Source organism: Hippopotamus amphibius, chromosome X, assembly GCF_030028045.1.
Source record: "Hippopotamus amphibius kiboko isolate mHipAmp2 chromosome X, mHipAmp2.hap2, whole genome shotgun sequence".
NCBI lineage: Eukaryota > Metazoa > Chordata > Mammalia > Artiodactyla > Hippopotamidae > Hippopotamus > Hippopotamus amphibius.
The window spans coordinates 36784938-36803354 of NC_080203.1; the positions used below are offsets into that span (position 1 = coordinate 36784938).

General features: G+C 34.1%; 1 pseudogene; it reads left to right on the forward strand.

Moving 5' to 3' along the window:
* Nucleotides 1–2817: 2817 nt before the first annotated feature.
* LOC130841774 (glyceraldehyde-3-phosphate dehydrogenase-like) lies at nucleotides 2818–3820 on the forward strand (annotated as a pseudogene).
* Nucleotides 3821–18417: the final 14597 nt, after the last annotated feature.

Below are 18417 nucleotides of genomic sequence, written 5' to 3' on the forward strand. Positions count from 1 at the left end.
TGGTGAGTTTTATAATTATTTCATTATATATTACAATGTAATAATAATAGAAATAAAGTGCACAAAAATGTAATGCACCTGAATCATCCTGAAACCATTCTCCCCCTGGTCTGTGGAAAAATTGTCTTCCACAAAACCAGTCTCTGGTGCCAAAAAGGTTGGGGATTGATGGTTCAGAGGTTTATTTCCACAGTGGTTAATTCTAAATTACCACTCTCTATTGAAATCATTTTACTGATCTCTCATCAAGCAACTTTGCAATACTAACTTGATTTTCCCACTGGACAGACAACACACAAGTAAGTCAATAGGAATCTTCTATTCCACTTGGCAGTTTTATTACTTAGTGTTAACAAATATATCGCTACTCTTTGCTTTTAAGAAATGCTCTCTTAGGAGTTCAGTTAGCAGTCCCTAAGAGTTGAGTTTCCTCTGGTAAATTGATCAAATCGAGTTTCTGACCCTGAAATTGTGAAAATTCTGAAAGTGTGTTCATCAAACCACAACTCCTCCACTTTTTTTTTTCCTAACTCCACAATTCCCCAGAGCCATTTTATTCAAGGTAATTAATGTAAGTACAAAATCCAGTCAATTTTTTTGGTACTCTATCTCACATTTTCTGCAGCATGTGACACTGATGACTAGCCTAAGGCTACCTTTAGAGTACTTTCACTCTTTTGGTTTGCAAGTTATGTCATTATTTAATTTCATCTTCTACTTCTCAAATTACTGTTTCTTTATCTCTGTTGTTTTTTATCTTTCCCCAAGCTTTCTCCAAATATGAGCGTGTACTAAAGGCTTAGTTCCTGACCATGGATTATTGTTATAAACTAATTATCCTGGTTAGTTCTGTCTCATACCTTCAATTATCTTCTCTAGATCTGTAGGATTGACCTATCCTATCCTCAGAGCTCAAGTTCCCTGATGTAAATTGTCTACTGAACATTTCTATGAATGCCCTTAAATTACCTAGTTACTTCCTCATTTTCCCTTGAACATACTGATTCTCTCAGATAAGGATGGGAAATTCATTCTTCTTGCTCACCCCTTATATAATGATACAATTACCCATAAATATAATAGAGAAAAATTCAAATATTACATTTATTCATCTAAGACAAAGATAGTTCATAAACATTTTAAAAAATGGTGGACCTAAAATAAAAAAGAATAAAATTATTCTTTTCTGTGTACTTTATAGGTAATTGTCCCTTTATCACCCATGAATAAAACTCAGAGGATTACATTTCCCTCAACTTGCAAGATAGACTCCAAAGGATGGCTATGGCCTCTATTTTGCAGGATGTAAGGAAAATGACCTGGTCCCAAGGTGGCCAGAGAAAGCAGCAGATGATAGAATATAAAGATATATTCATATTACAGGCATACATCATTTTATTATGCTTCATTTTATTGTGTTTTGCAGATATTACATTTTTTACAATTGAAAGTTTACAGCCACGCTGTGTTGTGCAAGTCTATTAGCGCCATTTTTCCAACAGCATTTGCTAATGTCGTGTCTGTGTCACATTTTGGCAATTCATGCCATATTTCAAAGTTTTTCATTATTATTATATTTGTTATGATGATCTGTGATCAGTGATTCTTTGATATTACTATTGTAAAAAGATTACTACTCGATGAAGGCTCAGAAGATTAACATTCTTTAGCAATATTTTTTAATTAAGATATGTACATTGTTTTTTAGACATAATGCTATTGCGCACATAATAGACTACAGTAGAGTATAAACATAACTTTTATATGCACTGGGAAACAAAAAATTCATGACCTATATTGCGATATTCACTTTATTGCGGTGGTCTGGAACCAGGCCCACATATCTGTAAATTATGTCTATACTACATTTCCAGGGTTTCCCTGTCTTCTCATGTTGTTGGGGCAGCATATGAAACTCTTGGTCTCTGTGATTTATTTGTCTATTGCAGGCAATGTCTTGTGGTGGCAATAGGAAGCTAGCAATTCATATTGAATATCCTCTACCTTTCAGAAACTCACAGTGTTCTAGAGGAGGCAGCCATGCATATGAATTTTCCTTTGGAAGTGTCAAGGAAGAACCAACTAATTTCAACTATATGAAAAAGGAAAGGTGGTAGTTGAACCTCTACTCATTCTTTTTATGACTTTAGTTCAATCGTTCCTAGAATACAATCCAACATTTACCTACATTTTATACAACAGCAGTTAATATTTACTGAAGGCTTAATACATGCCCTTATACAGATTAATTATACAAGTAACCCAAATGTTGGCAGAGGTCGCTCTCGCTTTTGACATTTAGATAAATTAATCAAGCATGCATTATTCATTCTTTGGAGCCTAACACTCTCCCCAAGATTCCTGTGCTTCTAGGGAATTTGTTTTTTTACTTCTGACTTTAAGCCCCTGCTTTTACTGACATCTGAATCTTATTCTCCAATATCATACCAATATTTTCTTCTTCTCTGTACTAAACCATTTATACTTATTTAGAAAAGGCATTTTTGTGTGTAGCATACTTTACAAAGGTTTGAGCAGGTAGAAGAATTTTACATGGCAAGGACATCAAGAATTGAAAATTAGTTATTCATGTTCTTAAGAGCATTTGGCCACCCTAACTGAACATTTTGAGCCACCTACTCCTCCATAACTCAGAATCCTATAATTTCAATTGATTCTCTCTCTTTTCTTTCTCCTTATGACCCACAAAATCTATTCACTTCTCACGCAGAGTTTTAATTATTTTTATTGTCTTTTTCTAAACCATGATTTCAGGACCTTATCTTCATATCTAAATAAATAGTTTAGTCTCTCTGCTCCTCCCCATTCAACAGACAGACACATTTTCTTGTGTAATGCCAGCCATGCGCTAAGATGCAATGGTGAAGGTCAGAGTAAATGGATTTGGCTGTACTGGGCACCTGGTCACCAGGGTTGCTTTTAACTATGGCAAAGTGAATATTACCATTGATGACTGCTTCATTGACCTCAACCACATGGTTTACATGTTCTGGTGTGATTCCACCCATGGCAAGTTCAATGGCACAGTCCAGTCTGAGAAAGCGAAGATTGTCATCAGTGGAAAGCCCACCTCTATTTTCCAGGAGCAATATCCTCCCAATATCAAATGGGGTGTTGCTGGTGCTGAGTATGTTGTGGAGTCCACTGGTGTCCTCACTACCTTGGAGAAGGCTGGGGCTCACATGAAGGGTAAAGCCAAAAGGCTGATCATCTCTGTCCCTTCTGCTGATACCCCCATGTTTGAGACAGACATGAACCATAAGAAGTACAACTCCCTTAAGATGATCAGCAATGCCTCCTGCACCACCACCTGCTTGGCACTCCTGGCCAATGTCACTGTGGAGGGACTCATGACCACAGTTCATACCACCCAGAAGATCACTGATGGGCCCACTGGGAAACTGTGCTCTGATGGGTGAGGAACTGCCCAGAATATCATCCCTGCTTCTACTGGCACTGCCAAGGCTTTGGGGCAAGGTCATCCCTGAGCTGAATGGGAATTTGGCTGGGATGGCCTTCCATGTCTCCATCCCCGATGTGTTTGGGGTAGATCTGACCTGGGGCCTGGATAAAGCTGCTAAATATGATGTTATCAAGAAAAGGTAAAGCAGGCATTGAATGGCCCCCTAAACACCATTCTGGGATACACTGAGAACCATGTTTTCTATTGCAATTTTAGCAGTGACACCCTACTCTTCCTCCCTGGATGCTGGGGCTGGCATTGCCCTTAACAACCACTTTGTCTGGCTACAGCAACAGGGTAGTGGGCCTTATGGTCCACATAGTCTCTGAGGAGTGAGAGCCCCCTGGATCTCCAGCCTCAGTGAGAGCAGGAGAGAGGCCCTCAGTTTCTGGGGAGTCCTTGCTCCAACTTGATCCCCCAACATACTGAGAATATCAAAATCTTTCCACCCCAGAACTCCTAAAAGAAAGCAGAAGGGCTTAGTGAGTCTTACCTTGTCACATACCATCAACAGAAAATACACTGTACACAGCCTAAATAAGTAGTTAACTTTTCCTAAGTAAAGACAGTTCCTTTCATGAGAAAAATTCTATTACGAACTATTGAAGTGATGTATTTTCATTCTGCTACACACATTTTGTCTTGTTTGCTTTTCATGATAACCCAGTGAACGATGCATTTTATCTCCACTTTATAGATTAGAAAACTAATGCTGAATTTACTCGAAGTTAGAAAATTACAGATCCAAGGATGTAATCAAAATCTGATTCCAAAGGCTTGTGCTGTTATGATGTGTGTATGTGTGTATTTCTATTTATATATCCTACTCTGCTTGATTAGGAAAAATCTCAAAGCCTTAATCTGCAAAAGAAGTCACTATCATTTATCTAGAATAGCAGTTATATATAGAATTGGAGCCAATAACCATCAGAATTTTTTCCATCCCTGGAATTTAGTGAAACATTCATGTTTCATTTATTTGTTTTCTTTGAGTTTCTGTTTCCACATACTACAACCCAGAGGGAGAGAGAAATCACTTAAGTATGCTCACAGATCTCTAAGCATATTCTTCTACAAAAAATAATTACCAATAAATTTGAATACTACCCTTTAGAAGGTGTATAAAGACATAATTCTTTGAATAAAGTTACCACATAAAAATCATCCGGAGATTTACAAATAAGATTCAGTTGCTTCTCCAACTTAAATGTCCATCAACAGATGAACGGATAAAGAAGATGTGGCACATATATACAATGGCATATTACTCAGCTGTAAAAAGCAATGAAACTGGGACATTTTTAGAGACATGGATGGACCTAGAGTCTGTCATACAGAGTGAAGTGAGTCAGAAAGAGAAAAACAAATATCGTATATTAACACATATATGTGGACTGTAGAAAAATGGTACAAATCGACTGGTTTGCAAGGCAGAAATAGAGACACAGATGTAGAAAACAAACATATGGACACCAAGTGGGGAAAACGGGGAGGGTTGGGGGGAGTGAATTGGGAGATTGTGATACCAAATTGTACACTCTAAATATATGCAGTTTATTATAAAAAATTAAAAATTAAAAAAAAGATTCAGTTGCTTCTCTAAATGTGATTGGATGGTTGAGAAAACTGTAATTGCCAATACTGATATGCAGAGTAGAGAGAACAACTTAACACAATAAGTAGAGAGAAAATATGTATTCATAGCAAATACCTATATTTAGCACTGGTCCCTCTCCTGGCTTTTATAAACATTCAGTAAATGTTTGCTAGATTAGGCCAAATCTAGGAAGATAAATAGTTCTAATATACATGTTTATATAGCCAAAATGTTGATAAACCACACTTCTACATGTAGAGGAGAAAGACCTAATTCTTTTAAAAGTTCATAGCTAATAAAGAAAATTTTGGGTTTAATATAATTTCTGAATAGAAGCACACTTAAGGCAGATACCAGTTATTATCAAGGTTGTGGGGATGAAGAATTGAGCCGAGACACCTCTAAAAACATGAAGCATGTGTAGTTAGGCTAGCTTCATGTCTCTTGCAAAGTTTCAGAACCGAATATATGAAATTGAGTGGCACTAGTCACAGATGGAAGGAAATGGCCTTCTTTTTTTTTTTAAGCAGAAAATTGAATGTAGTGTACCACAATTCAAATTAAGATATAGATGATTAACGCCTAAGAATTTTGTTAACATCCTGGTCCCACTCAATACTATCTGAAAACCTAGAGGGTTAACCTAAGCAGTGATCTCTATACATTGAATATTCATATCGGAATTTCATTAATAATGCAGAATACAAGTAAATTTTAATCTTATTTTCTAGTGATCACTGGCCTTTATCCCATCATCATTTAACTATTATATTTTCTATATTTCTATTACTCCCACTAAAGTACCACTAGTGTCCTCTTCACATTCTGGACGGGTGAGTGATGTTGATGAAAAACATTTGAACCCTTTATTTTTCTAGCAGGACCTGGGGGGATTTTTCCCAATTTTCTCCAGATAAAACGTGTAATAGGCTTATACTATGTCATTTCTTTCTGAGAAGCAAGAGAGGATGTAATCATTCAGGCAAAAGTAATTTTGGATCAGGGACTAGAGGCCATAACACAAAGCCAGTGAAAATATACGGCAAGAGAAAGAATTATAAGGTCTTCGAGCAGCTAGAATTATAATTATAGCAGACAAGACGTAGAGATAGCCTTCAGGAGGTCAATTAACAATGGCCCTTTTTATTTGGTATCTAGCTAAGGACATGATTTGGTCCACCTTAAATATGTTGTACATTTAAAATATAAGAAATGAGAGATTCATGTGGTAATCAAATTAAGTATTACTTTAATGAAGGGCATGGCCATATGGGGGTGAATTTATACAACTGAAATTTCCAGAGTGCTTGATTTTAATAGGTTTTATTGAGTGAATTTCAAAATAAGCATGCCAATGTTTATAAGTACTCATTTCTATGGTCAGATTCATGCCACAATTTTTCCATATACTTTTCAGTTTTGAATATTAAATATTAGCACATATGAAAATGTTGAGTATTGGCAGAAATTTGTTTTAGATGTTTTTGAAAGATATATAAATTAATCACTATTTTGTAGAAGTTTGTTAGCAATTTAGTGTCTTAAGTGGAGATTTATTTAAAGACAATTCTAACAGCAGTGGGATACCAAGTACAGAGTAGAGGAGGTGATCCACTCCAGGTGCAGGCACAGAGGGAGTGCACTGCTTTCGGAGAATTTAAAAACAATGATAAAATTCCTGAAAGTTGTTGTTGTTGTTGCTAATATCACCATGCACCAGCAAGTCTAAACAAGATCATGGGTAAAATCTTTCTCCTCATTGGGGCAGACTGCTCCCACTTCCCCTCCTTCTTTGGGATGCCATTCTCTAAGAGTAAATGCTAAATATATGTGCAAACCTTCAAATACTATTTATCTATGTGTAGTCATTCATTCATTCTCTGTGTTGATGTGGTTGCCAGGGCAGTGCAGAGTTCCCTTTATCTGTATTAAGAAATCTGTATTAAATAGGCAAGAAAAAATAGAGAAAGAGATAGATAATTACCTAAGTTTGAAAATTTTATTCTGTTGATGTAAATGTTATATTCAATAATATACATACATCTTCAGTAAAGAGCTTGATAAATTTTTACATATATATGTAAGCTGTTTATGTATATATAATCTTCATCTAGATCAAGATATAGCACCTTTTTATCACCTAGAAGTTTCTTTCATGTCCCTCCCAGTCAGTATCCATCCCTCAGAGGTCATCACTATTCTGACTTCTATCACCATAGATTAATTTTGTCTGACTTGGTCATAGTATAAATTGAATCATATAGTAACAAAAAGAGAAAGAAAGAAAGAGAGGGAAAGAGAAAGAAAGAAAAAGAAAGAAAGAAAGAAAGAAAGAAAGAAAGAAAGAAAGAAAGAAAGAAAGAAAGAAAGAAAGAAAAGAAAGAAAGAAGGAAGGAAAGAGAGAAAGAAGGAAAGAGAGAAAGAAAGAAAGAAAGAGAGAGAGAAAGAAAGAAAGAAAGAAAGAAAGAAAGAAAGAAAAAAAGAAAGAAAGAAAGAAAGAAAGAAAGAAAGAAAGCAAAAGAAAGAAAGAAAGGAAGAAAGAAAAGAAAAGAAAAGAAAGGAAGAAAGAAAAAGAAAAAGAGAGAAAGGGAGGGAAAAAACTCAATATTAAGAAATGTTTCTTCCATTCTTTTGGAGTGAAGTCCCATGATGCTTCTCACTTCTGAGGTGTATATATCCCGTATGTACCTGGAATCTGGCTCTTCTCCAGATAAGCTGTGACTGAACAAGACTATCTTCGTGTCACTAGAAACCATTAAAACAGCTGTTATCAAACTGGAGAGGGGCAGAATAACCAAGCCTCACTACAATTCTATTACCTCTCTCTTCCTTTAATTCAGTGTAAATAGAAATCCCCAAAGCCTTCATTATTCATTAAAATATCTAAATCAAAATTTTCTCTTCTGCATTTTATAGAATACCCTGTAAACAAATGGTTTAATGGTTGAAAAAGTTCAGGAAATGGTTCACAATATATTCTCTTTTTGGGAAATCAAAATGTGCACGTTAAAGGCACTGGGAAGTCCTGTAAGAAAACTATATATGCTTGTGTGTGTGTGTGTGTGTGTACCCATTTAACCTAGTGTTTGCAAACTTATTTTATATATATATACATATATATACACACACACACGTGTATATATATATATACATATCTCCATTTAACCTAGTGTTTGCAAACTTATTTATTTATATATATATACACACATATATAATATATATAACCATTTAACCTAGTGTTTGCAAACTTATTTTATATATATATATACATATATATACACACACACGTGTATAGATATACATATCTCCATTTAACCTAGTGTTTGCAAACTTATTTATTTATATATATATATACACACATATATAATATATATAACCATTTAACCTAGTGTTTGCAAACTTATTTTATTTTTATTTTTATTTTTTTTTATTTTTTTGGGGGTACACCAGGTTCAATCATCTGTTTTTATACACATATCCCCATACTCCCTCCCTTCCTTGACTCCCCCCCCTCGAGTCCCCCCCACCCTCCCTGCCCCAGTCCTCTAAGGCATCTTCCATCTTCGAGTTTTATTTTATATATATATACATACACACACACACGTGTATATATATACACACATCTCCATTTAACCTAGTGTTTGCAAACATTTTTTATTTATATATATATACACACATATATATATAACATATATAACCATTTAACCTAGTGTTTGCAAACTTATTAACGGATTTTTTCGCATGCCAACTTTAAATAGCCCAGGAAATTAATGTTCTCTAGTAGGAGCTATGGAAAATGCTGGTCTAACTACTTTATTATTGCTTTATTAAAAAGCCATCTATACATTTGATGGGGAACTTTGCATCTATAAAAATCACTTTCAATACTGTTGGCATTTTAAACACTTCTAAGTCAAATTTAATACATTTTCATTATTGTGAAGCATACTAGTTACTTATGGGAAGCTTACTTTTAACTAAAGTAGAAATACGTGTGAAAGGAGTCTGTATGTATCAGCGTTTGTGTTCGTGTCTTTATACAGGGCGTTAAATAACATTGTGGGTATGTCCTCAAGAAAAATACCACAGCAAGTATAGTCACGAATTGCTTTTTATAGCATCATCAGATAAAAACTGAAAGGAAACCATTAAATTCCAATTCAGTGATAGTAATCTACCAAAAGGGAGTTGTTGCATTGCACATACACTTATTTTATACAATTAGAGAATAGAGTAGTAATATAAGTTAATTTTCTAGATAATTGTAACTTACATATTGAAGCTCCAAAAACAATTTTGCCTTTTATTTAGCCATCTCTGAAATGAATCTTCTTAGAATTCAACTCATTTAGCAAATTACATTAAGCATTTTTCTTGATGACTTGAGGCACAAAATAATTGGTATAACAATGAATATTATTTCCTTTCTTCTGACCAGGTGTCCCTTTTAAAAATATGAGGGTCAATGCTTCCATATCAAGTTAATTCTAATTTTATGCAATCTTAAATTGATGTGCTTCAGTTTCTCCTATGAAGCTGAGACCTAGGTGGCCTTCCCACCTGCCCCCACCCTGGCCCTAAGTGCCTTGTTCTGCTGGATGTCTGGGAGGGGAATGGAAAATCATATGGAAGGGGGGGGTTGGGTAGAATAGTTGTATAATTCCCTTGTAGTGGTTGAAAGTATGCACTTTAGTATTTCTGAGTTCTGATGCTGGCTTCTACATAACGAGTTGTCAACAATTGCAAGTTATCTAACTTGTGAGCCTCAGTTTCCTCATTTATAATATAGAATAATCATATTTACCTTTTTATAAGTATTAAAGCAGGTAGTACATATCAGATAAAATTGCAGATCAATACCAGCTTAAGTGTCACAATGAAAGCATACATAAACACTAGGAATCTAGAAAAGCAACAAATCAAAAGCCAGATGATACACAAGAGCATTAAGCAATATTTTCTGATCAGAAAAATGCAAGAATTCTAAAATATAGGTAAAGGATCATCTTTTACGAGACAGTATAAAGTAAGTGTGCATGTTTTAAAGTCTGGCAGAATTGGGTTTAAATCCAGGTTTCGAAACTTATTAGGGTGATTACCATGATCAAGTTATCTATCATAAATCTTTTTTTACTCATTTCTAAATGAGATATTATTAAATTCGCTCATAGGGTTGTTATGAGAATTGTACACACACATACACACGCTTTCTCAGTGTCTGGCTATAAAACCCAATAAATAGTGCTGAAATGATGATAAGAATGACAACAATAATGTAACACCCTCACCTTAATTCTTGCTACAGTGTAAATAGGAAGATGCTCGCCAGTGCTGTTAATCAAACCTGGCTCCACATATTCTATTATTGCAACACTACACAAAATAATATATGATAAATGAACAGGCTCATCATTCTTATGTCTCCAATTTTATGTTTTATGAGGAGTCTTGTCATTACAAAGTTGCCTCTGTCAAAATCCTTAATATATACTATCATCAAAGATTTAGGGCAGAAAATGAAAATAAAAAGTTGAATGCACTATATTTAGCAGATTTGAGTGCTTGGTATTTTCTCAGTTGTCCGCAGCCTTGGCTGCAAGTTATAATTACCCGAGGAGATTTTTAAAATGCCAACACCCAGGCCACACCTGAGTTAAAGTAAATCAGAATTTCTGGGAGTGGGGCCCATGATCAGTAGTTTGTAAGCTCCCTCAAATAATTCCAATATGCAGTCAAATTTGAGAACCACTGCTGTAGATCAGTGATTTTCAAATCTGTCTCTATTAGAATCACCTGAGAACCCTTAAATTACCTCTAAGAGTTTGTGCCAGTTATATCAGCTACCATTTATTGGGGACCTACTATAGGCTAGACAAGGTGCCAGAGAGTTTAACTATATAGCTTTATTTACATTTTACAATATTACAACATGAATTTATAATACTCCTAATCCTCAATACAACCCTTTGAGGTAGGTATAATCTTCTCTTTTAGAGACTTTAAATTCCATGTGGATCTACGTACCTTATTTGCCTTATCTTTAGAACCTAGCATAGTACCTGGTGCAAAATAGACAAATAATCAATATTTGCTGAATGATTATACAAACAGAATTTCATGTGAAAAATTTAAAGAATTTGAGCAATTTGCCCAAAACTGCAGAGGCAGGATTTAAAACCATGGCCAGCTGATTCAGGGACCCATGTTTCCACACACTGCCACACTACTTTTCTAGAGCAATATTAATTTTCCATGACTGCAACAGCAGTAATCACATAGGCAAATTTTGAGACTGTCAACGAAATAATTCTTCCTTTTGTACCACCCCAAAGTCGTCCTAAAATCCATAACAGATTTTACACTCACCAATGCAGGCATGCACTATCATAAATCCAACTTTACAAGTTTGAGGACAACATAGGATTTTCTCTGTCAAACCCAGCTAAGGCCAATCTCTTACCTCCATGAAGTCATCCTAGAGAAATACTAGACAACTCTAATTTATCACTTTCTTTGGATTCCTAAAATAATTATCACTTCCATTTTTCATTTTTGCTACACATTATGTCCTGTCTTATGTGGATAAGTTTCATGGAAACATGCCCTGTACATCCAGTAGAATTATGAAATCTCTAAAAGGAGGTAACAATAGCAAATACTGTGTGTCAGATATGATTCTAAGCACTATATGCATAGAATAACTACTTGAAGTACAACCTTTTAATATATGCATTTACAAATAAAAAATTTATATTGAAATATAGCTATCAAAAATATCTTTATATTTTAATAATATAGTAATATACTTGCTTCATTTTAACACATTGGATAACAAGATTTAGCATCAGGTCTAAAATGATCATAATTTTGAAATAAGATGAAGTTAAATTTATTTTAATATAATTATATAGCAACTTTTATGTGACACGAAATTATTACTGACAAAGTGGTAAATATGACCCATATCACAGTGGTCTATTGCCCACTTTCAAAATGAAAGGAAATGTTAGTTTTTATTAGAGGATAAGGAAAATAGAGATGTCATTTTCTCTGTTTAAATTTGCATACTATTTGAATTGAATTAACAAAACCCCAGGATTTGTGGATTCCAAAATAAGATATCCTGGCCCCAAAAATATCTATTAGACATTGAACACAGATACCCAGTAAGGATCTGCTACTTCATATCTTCAAATATTTATGTAGGGCAAATCAAGTTAGAGGATGTGCTTTACTCTTTATTAGCTTTAAAATATATTTTGGTTGTACTTACATCAATTATTATTGAATATTTGAGATAAGGTTTAGAGAACTCCATTGCCTAAGTTAGGTTGTGAAGGCATTCAGAGATATCCTAAAGAGAATTGGCTTTTACCTTGAGCAATTTTTCCAAAAATTTCTTCAATGTTCAGGATATTACAAAAATATCTAGCTTATCTTTTTAAACATATCATCTATTTAACTAAAAAGGCTGACATTCTATAATGTACATTTAGCTTTACCATAAAGTACAAGTTCAGGCAACAAAAAATGCAGATGCTTTTTTATCTTAAAGATAGGGGAAGGTGCTGTTAAAAACTCAAACCTCAACTGCATCAAAGGGACCTTTAAGTCAGTCCAAGAATTGAAATTGGTTTATTTCTTGCTAATAAGCACCAAAAAAAAATATTGCACATTACAAATTGCTTGTTTTGCTTTGGATAATGTAATTCATGCATGAGATATCCATACTAATGATATGATTTTCAGCTATATTTAATGAGCATGTTTCTGCTTTTATGCCGTTGTTCTATTAGAGGCAGTTAGTAGAACAGAGTTAGCTAAATTTGCAGGTGTTTACATAGTTCCCCTAGCTTAAGAGAGAAAATATTTTCTTTAGCAAACATAACCAAACGGAATTCTTATTAATATCTTTCAAAAATGTATGTTTAAATGTACTGCTGGTCTCTACTAAAGTTCTAAACCTAAATATCTGACTTTTCACCCTCCCTGACAATAGCTCCCCCAAACCTGCTTCCCAGTGCACATGTTTTCTTCTCAATTTTTTCCTCCCATTTGGCATTTTTAAAGGGTAACAGGGAAAGCCTAACAGAAAATCAGACCAGGCCTTTCATTTTACAATACCTCCAATTAGCTGAAACGAAATACAACTTTGGAAAGTACAAAGACATGAACAGGTACAACAACCTATTACCTAAGAGGCAATAAATTACAACTTCTTTCTGTGGACCATGTCTACAAGCCCTGACTCTGATCCAATGTGCCTGCCAATATGGTTGCACTTTTATTATTAAACATGCATTCACTTAAAAGTTGCCTTATTCAGGCTCTTCTGTGGATTTCTCCTATGGGAGTTTAGTTTACTGTAGGAACTTTGGCACAAAGCAGGTATCATGAGGTCATTGATAGCATGAACTGAAAGTAATGTGGGAAAAAAAGGGGAAGTTATTAATACCAGAACAGTATTATTCTCTTCACAATTCTGCCAATTATAATTAAAATGGTAAAAATTAAAAATGAAAAAAGAATCTGAAAAGCAGCAAGGGATAAGCAAATAGTTACTTACAAAAGAACTCCCATAAGACTCTCAGCTGACTTAAAGCAGAAGCTCTGTAGGCCTGAAAGGCGTGGCCTGATAAATTCAAAGTGATGAAAAGTAAAAACAACCAAGAATACTTCATGGCAAGGCTATTATTTCAATTTGAAGGATAGAGAGAGGGAGTTTTACAGAAAAGAAAAAGCTAAAAGAATTCAGCACCACTAAACAGGCTTTAAAAGAAACATTAAAGGGACTTCACCAAACAGAAAAGGAAAGAACACCACTAGAAATATGACAATCATAATGGGAAAAATCTCAGTGGTAAATACAAACATATAGTATAAACAAGAGATCAACCACTTACAAAGCTAGTTGGAAGGTTAAAAGACAAAGGTAGTAAAATACTCTATACCCACAATAAGCAGTAAAACATGATGTCAAAAACATTAAGCATGGAGGGGAGTAAAAATGCAGAGGTATCAGAACGAGTTTGAACTTAAGAGATCATCAACTTAAAATAGTCATATATATGATTATTTGTATATGTGCAATGCATGTGTATATGTGTGTGTTTATTTATTTATTTATTTATTTATTTATTTATTTATGAACCTCATGGTAACCATAAACCAAAAACCTATAATAGACACACAAACACACAAAGAGAGAGGAATCCAAACATAACACTAAAGATAGTCATCAAATCACAAGGAAAAAGAGCAAAAGAAGAAGAAAGGAACAAAAAAGAACCACATAAACAATCAGAAAATAATTAACAAAATGGAAATAAGTACATCCTTAGCAATAATTAAGTGTAAATGGACTAAATGTTCCAATCAAAACACATAGCTGAATAGATTAAAAACATAAGACTAATAATTTGCTGCCTACAAGAGACTCACTTAAGATTTAAAAAGACACAGACTGAAAGGGGATGAAAAAAGGTTTTCCATGTGAGTGGAAATAAAAATAAAGCTGAGGTAGAAATACTTATATGAGATAAAAGAGACTTTAAAACAAAGACTACAACAAGAGACAAAGAAGGACATTACATAATGATAAAGTGGTAATTTCAACAAGAAGATATAACAATTATAAATATATATGCACCCAATATAGGAGCACCTAAATACATAAAGCAAATGTTAACAGACATAAAGGAAGAAATGATAGTAGCACAATAATAGTAGGGAATTTTAACAGCCTACTTACTTCAATGGACAGATTTCCTGACAGAAAATCAGTGAGGAAATATTGGCCTTAAAAGATACATTAGACATTAGACCAGATGGACTTAAAATTTATATATGCATATATTATATATAACATTTTATCCAAAAGTAGTAGAATATACATTATTTTCATGTGCACATGGAACATTCTCCAGGATAGATTACATGCTAGCCCACAAATCAAGTTTCAATAAATTTTAGACAATTAAAATCATATCAAGCATCTTTTCTGACAACAGTATGAGACTAGAAATCAACTATAAGAAAAAACTGCAAAAAATACAGATACATGGATGCTAAATAATATGCCACTAAACAACCAATAGGTCACTGAAGAAGTCAAAAGACAAAATAAAAAAAACCTGGAGACAAATGAAAATGGAAACACAGCGATTCAGAATCTATGAGACACCAGCAAAAGCAGTTCTAAGAAGGAAGTTTATAGTGACAGAAGTCTATCTTAGAAACAAGAAAAAATCTCAAATAATCTAACCTTATACCTAAGGAAACTAGAAAGATAAGAACAAAGAAAACCCAAATTGAGTGAAAGGAGTCAATAATTTCAGAGCAGAAATAAATGAAATACAGTCTAAAAAAGCAATATAAAAGATCAGTGAAACTAAGAGATGGTTCTTTGAAAAGATAAAGTTGATAAACCTTTATACAAACTCATCAAGAAGAAAAGAGAGAGTCCAAATAAGTAATATCAGAAATGAAAGAGGAAACATTACAACCAACAACGCAGAAATACAAAGTATCAAAAGAGATTACCATGAACAATTACACACCAATAAAATGGACAACCTAGGAGAAACGGATAAGTTCCTAGAAACAATGTCCCAAGAATGAATCAGGAAAAAATAGAAAATATGAATAGACCAATTACTAGTAATTTTATCAGTAATAAAAATAACTCCCAACAAATAAGAGTCTAGCACCAATGGCTTCACAGGTGAATTCTATTAAACATTTAAGAAGAATTAATACCTATACTTCTCAAACTATTCCAAAAAATTGCAGAGGAAGGAATGTTTTGGAATTCATTTTATGAGGCTAGCATCATCCTGATACCAAAACCAGACAAAGATACCACATATGAAAATAAAACCTAAATTACAGGCCAATGTCACTGATGAACATATATGCAAAACTCCTCAACAAAATACCAGCAAACTGAATTCAACAATACTTTTAAAGGATCATACACTATGATCAAGGAGGATTTGCTCCAGTGGTACAAGAATGATTCAATATCTGAAAATCAATCAATGTGAGACATCATATTAACAAAATAAAGACAATATGCTCATCTGAACAGATGCAGAAAAACTTTTTGACAAAATTCAATACCCATTTATGATAAAAGTTCTCAACAAAGTGGGTGTAGAGGGAACAAACCTCAACATGATACAGGTGATATATGACAAATCTACAGCCAAGATCATACCTGAACATTGAAAAACTGAAAGCATGTCCTCTTGCCAGTCTCATCAAAAGATACCTATCTCACCGTTTTTCTTCAACATAAAATTGGAAGTCCTAGCCGCAATAATAAGACCAGAAAGAGAAATAAAAACAATGCAATTTGGAAAGGAAGAAGTAAAACCATCACTCTTTGCTGATGACACTATATATAGCTGATGATACTATATACAGAAAATCTTAGACACCACTGATAAACTATTAGAATAAATTCACTAAAAGATACAAAATTAATGTACAAAACAGAAATCTGTTGTTTTTCTATACACTAACAATGAATTATTAGAAAGAGAAATCAAGAAAAAAACATCCTACTTATAATTGCATCAAAAATAGAAGTAAGTCTAACCAAGGAGGTAAAAGGCTTGTACTCAGAAAACTATAAGACACAGATGAAAGAAACTGAAGATGACACAAACAAATGGAAAGAAATACAGTGCTTATGGATTGGGGGAATTAATATTGTTAATATGACCATACTACCAAGGACAATCTAGAGATTCAATGCAATCTTCATCAAAATATACTAGCTATTTTTCATAGAATACAACAAATAATTCTAAAATTTGTATGGAAATACAAAAGATCCCAAATAGCCAACACAATCTTGAGAAAGAAGAACAAAGCTAGAGGTATCACATTCCCTGATCTCAAACTATACTTCAAAACTACATTAATCAAAACAGAATGGTAGGACTTTCTTGGTGGCACAGTGGTTAAGAATCTGCCTGCCAATGCAGGGGACACGGGTTCGAGCCCCGCCCAGGGAAGATTCCACATGCTGCGGAGCAACTAAGCCTGTGAGCCACAACTATTAAGCCTGTGCTCTAGAGCCGACGCACCACAACTATTGAGCCCATGTGCCACAACTATTGAAGCCCATGTGCCTAGAGCCTGTGCTCCGCAACAAGAGAAGCCACTACAATGAGAAGCCTGGGCACCACAATGAAGAGTAGCCCCCACTCACATCAACTAGAGAAAGCCCGTGTGCAGCAATGAAGACCCAACACAGCCAATAAATAAAATAAATGAATAAATAAATAGTATTGGGATCATTAATAGGTATGGAAATTCTTTAAAAAACAGAATGGTAAATATATGCAGTTTATTGTATGTCAACTCTATCTCAATAAAAGTTCTTAAAAAAAAAACCAGAATGGCATCAGCACACAGACATATAGATCAATGCAACAGAATAGAGTCCAGAAATAAATCAGCTTACATGGTCAATTAATCTAAGACAAAGGAGGCAAGAATAAACAATGGGGGAAAGATAGCCTCTTCAATAAATGGTGTTTTGAAAACTGGACAGCTACATGCAAAAAAAAAAATCAAACTGGACTTTCTCACACCATATGCAAAAATAAAATCAAAATTGATTAGCGACTTACATATAAGACCTTAAATGATACAACTCCTAGAGAAAAATAGAGGGAGTAGCTGTTTGACAACTCTCCTAGCAATATTTTTTGGATATGTCTCCTCAGGCAAGGGAAACAAAAGCAAAAATAAACAAATGACTACATCAAACTAAACAGCTTTTACACACTGTAGGAAATTATCAAAAAAAATAAAAAGGCAGCCTACCAAATGGGAGAAGATATTTATCTGATAAGGGGTTGATATCCAGGATATAAAAAGAACTCATACAACCCAACATCAAAAAAACAAATAACCCAATTTAAAAAATGGACAGAGGATCTGAATAGACATTTTTCCAAAGAAGACATACACATGGCCAACAGACACATGAAAAGATGCTCAAAATCACTAATCATCAGGGAAATCCAAATCAAAACCACAATGAAATACCACCTCACAATTGTCAGAATAACTATCATCAAAGTGAAACAAATAATAAGTGTTGGCAAGGATGTGGAGAATAGGAAACTCTCAGGCATTGTTGGTGGGATGGTAAATTGGTACACCCACTACGAAAAACAGTATGGAGATTCCTCAAAAAATTAAAAATAGAACTGCCATATGCTCTAGCAATTTCACTTCTAGGTATTTACCCAAAGAAACAAAACACTAGTTTTAGAAGATATATAATGTACTTCAATGTTTATTGCAACATTATTAT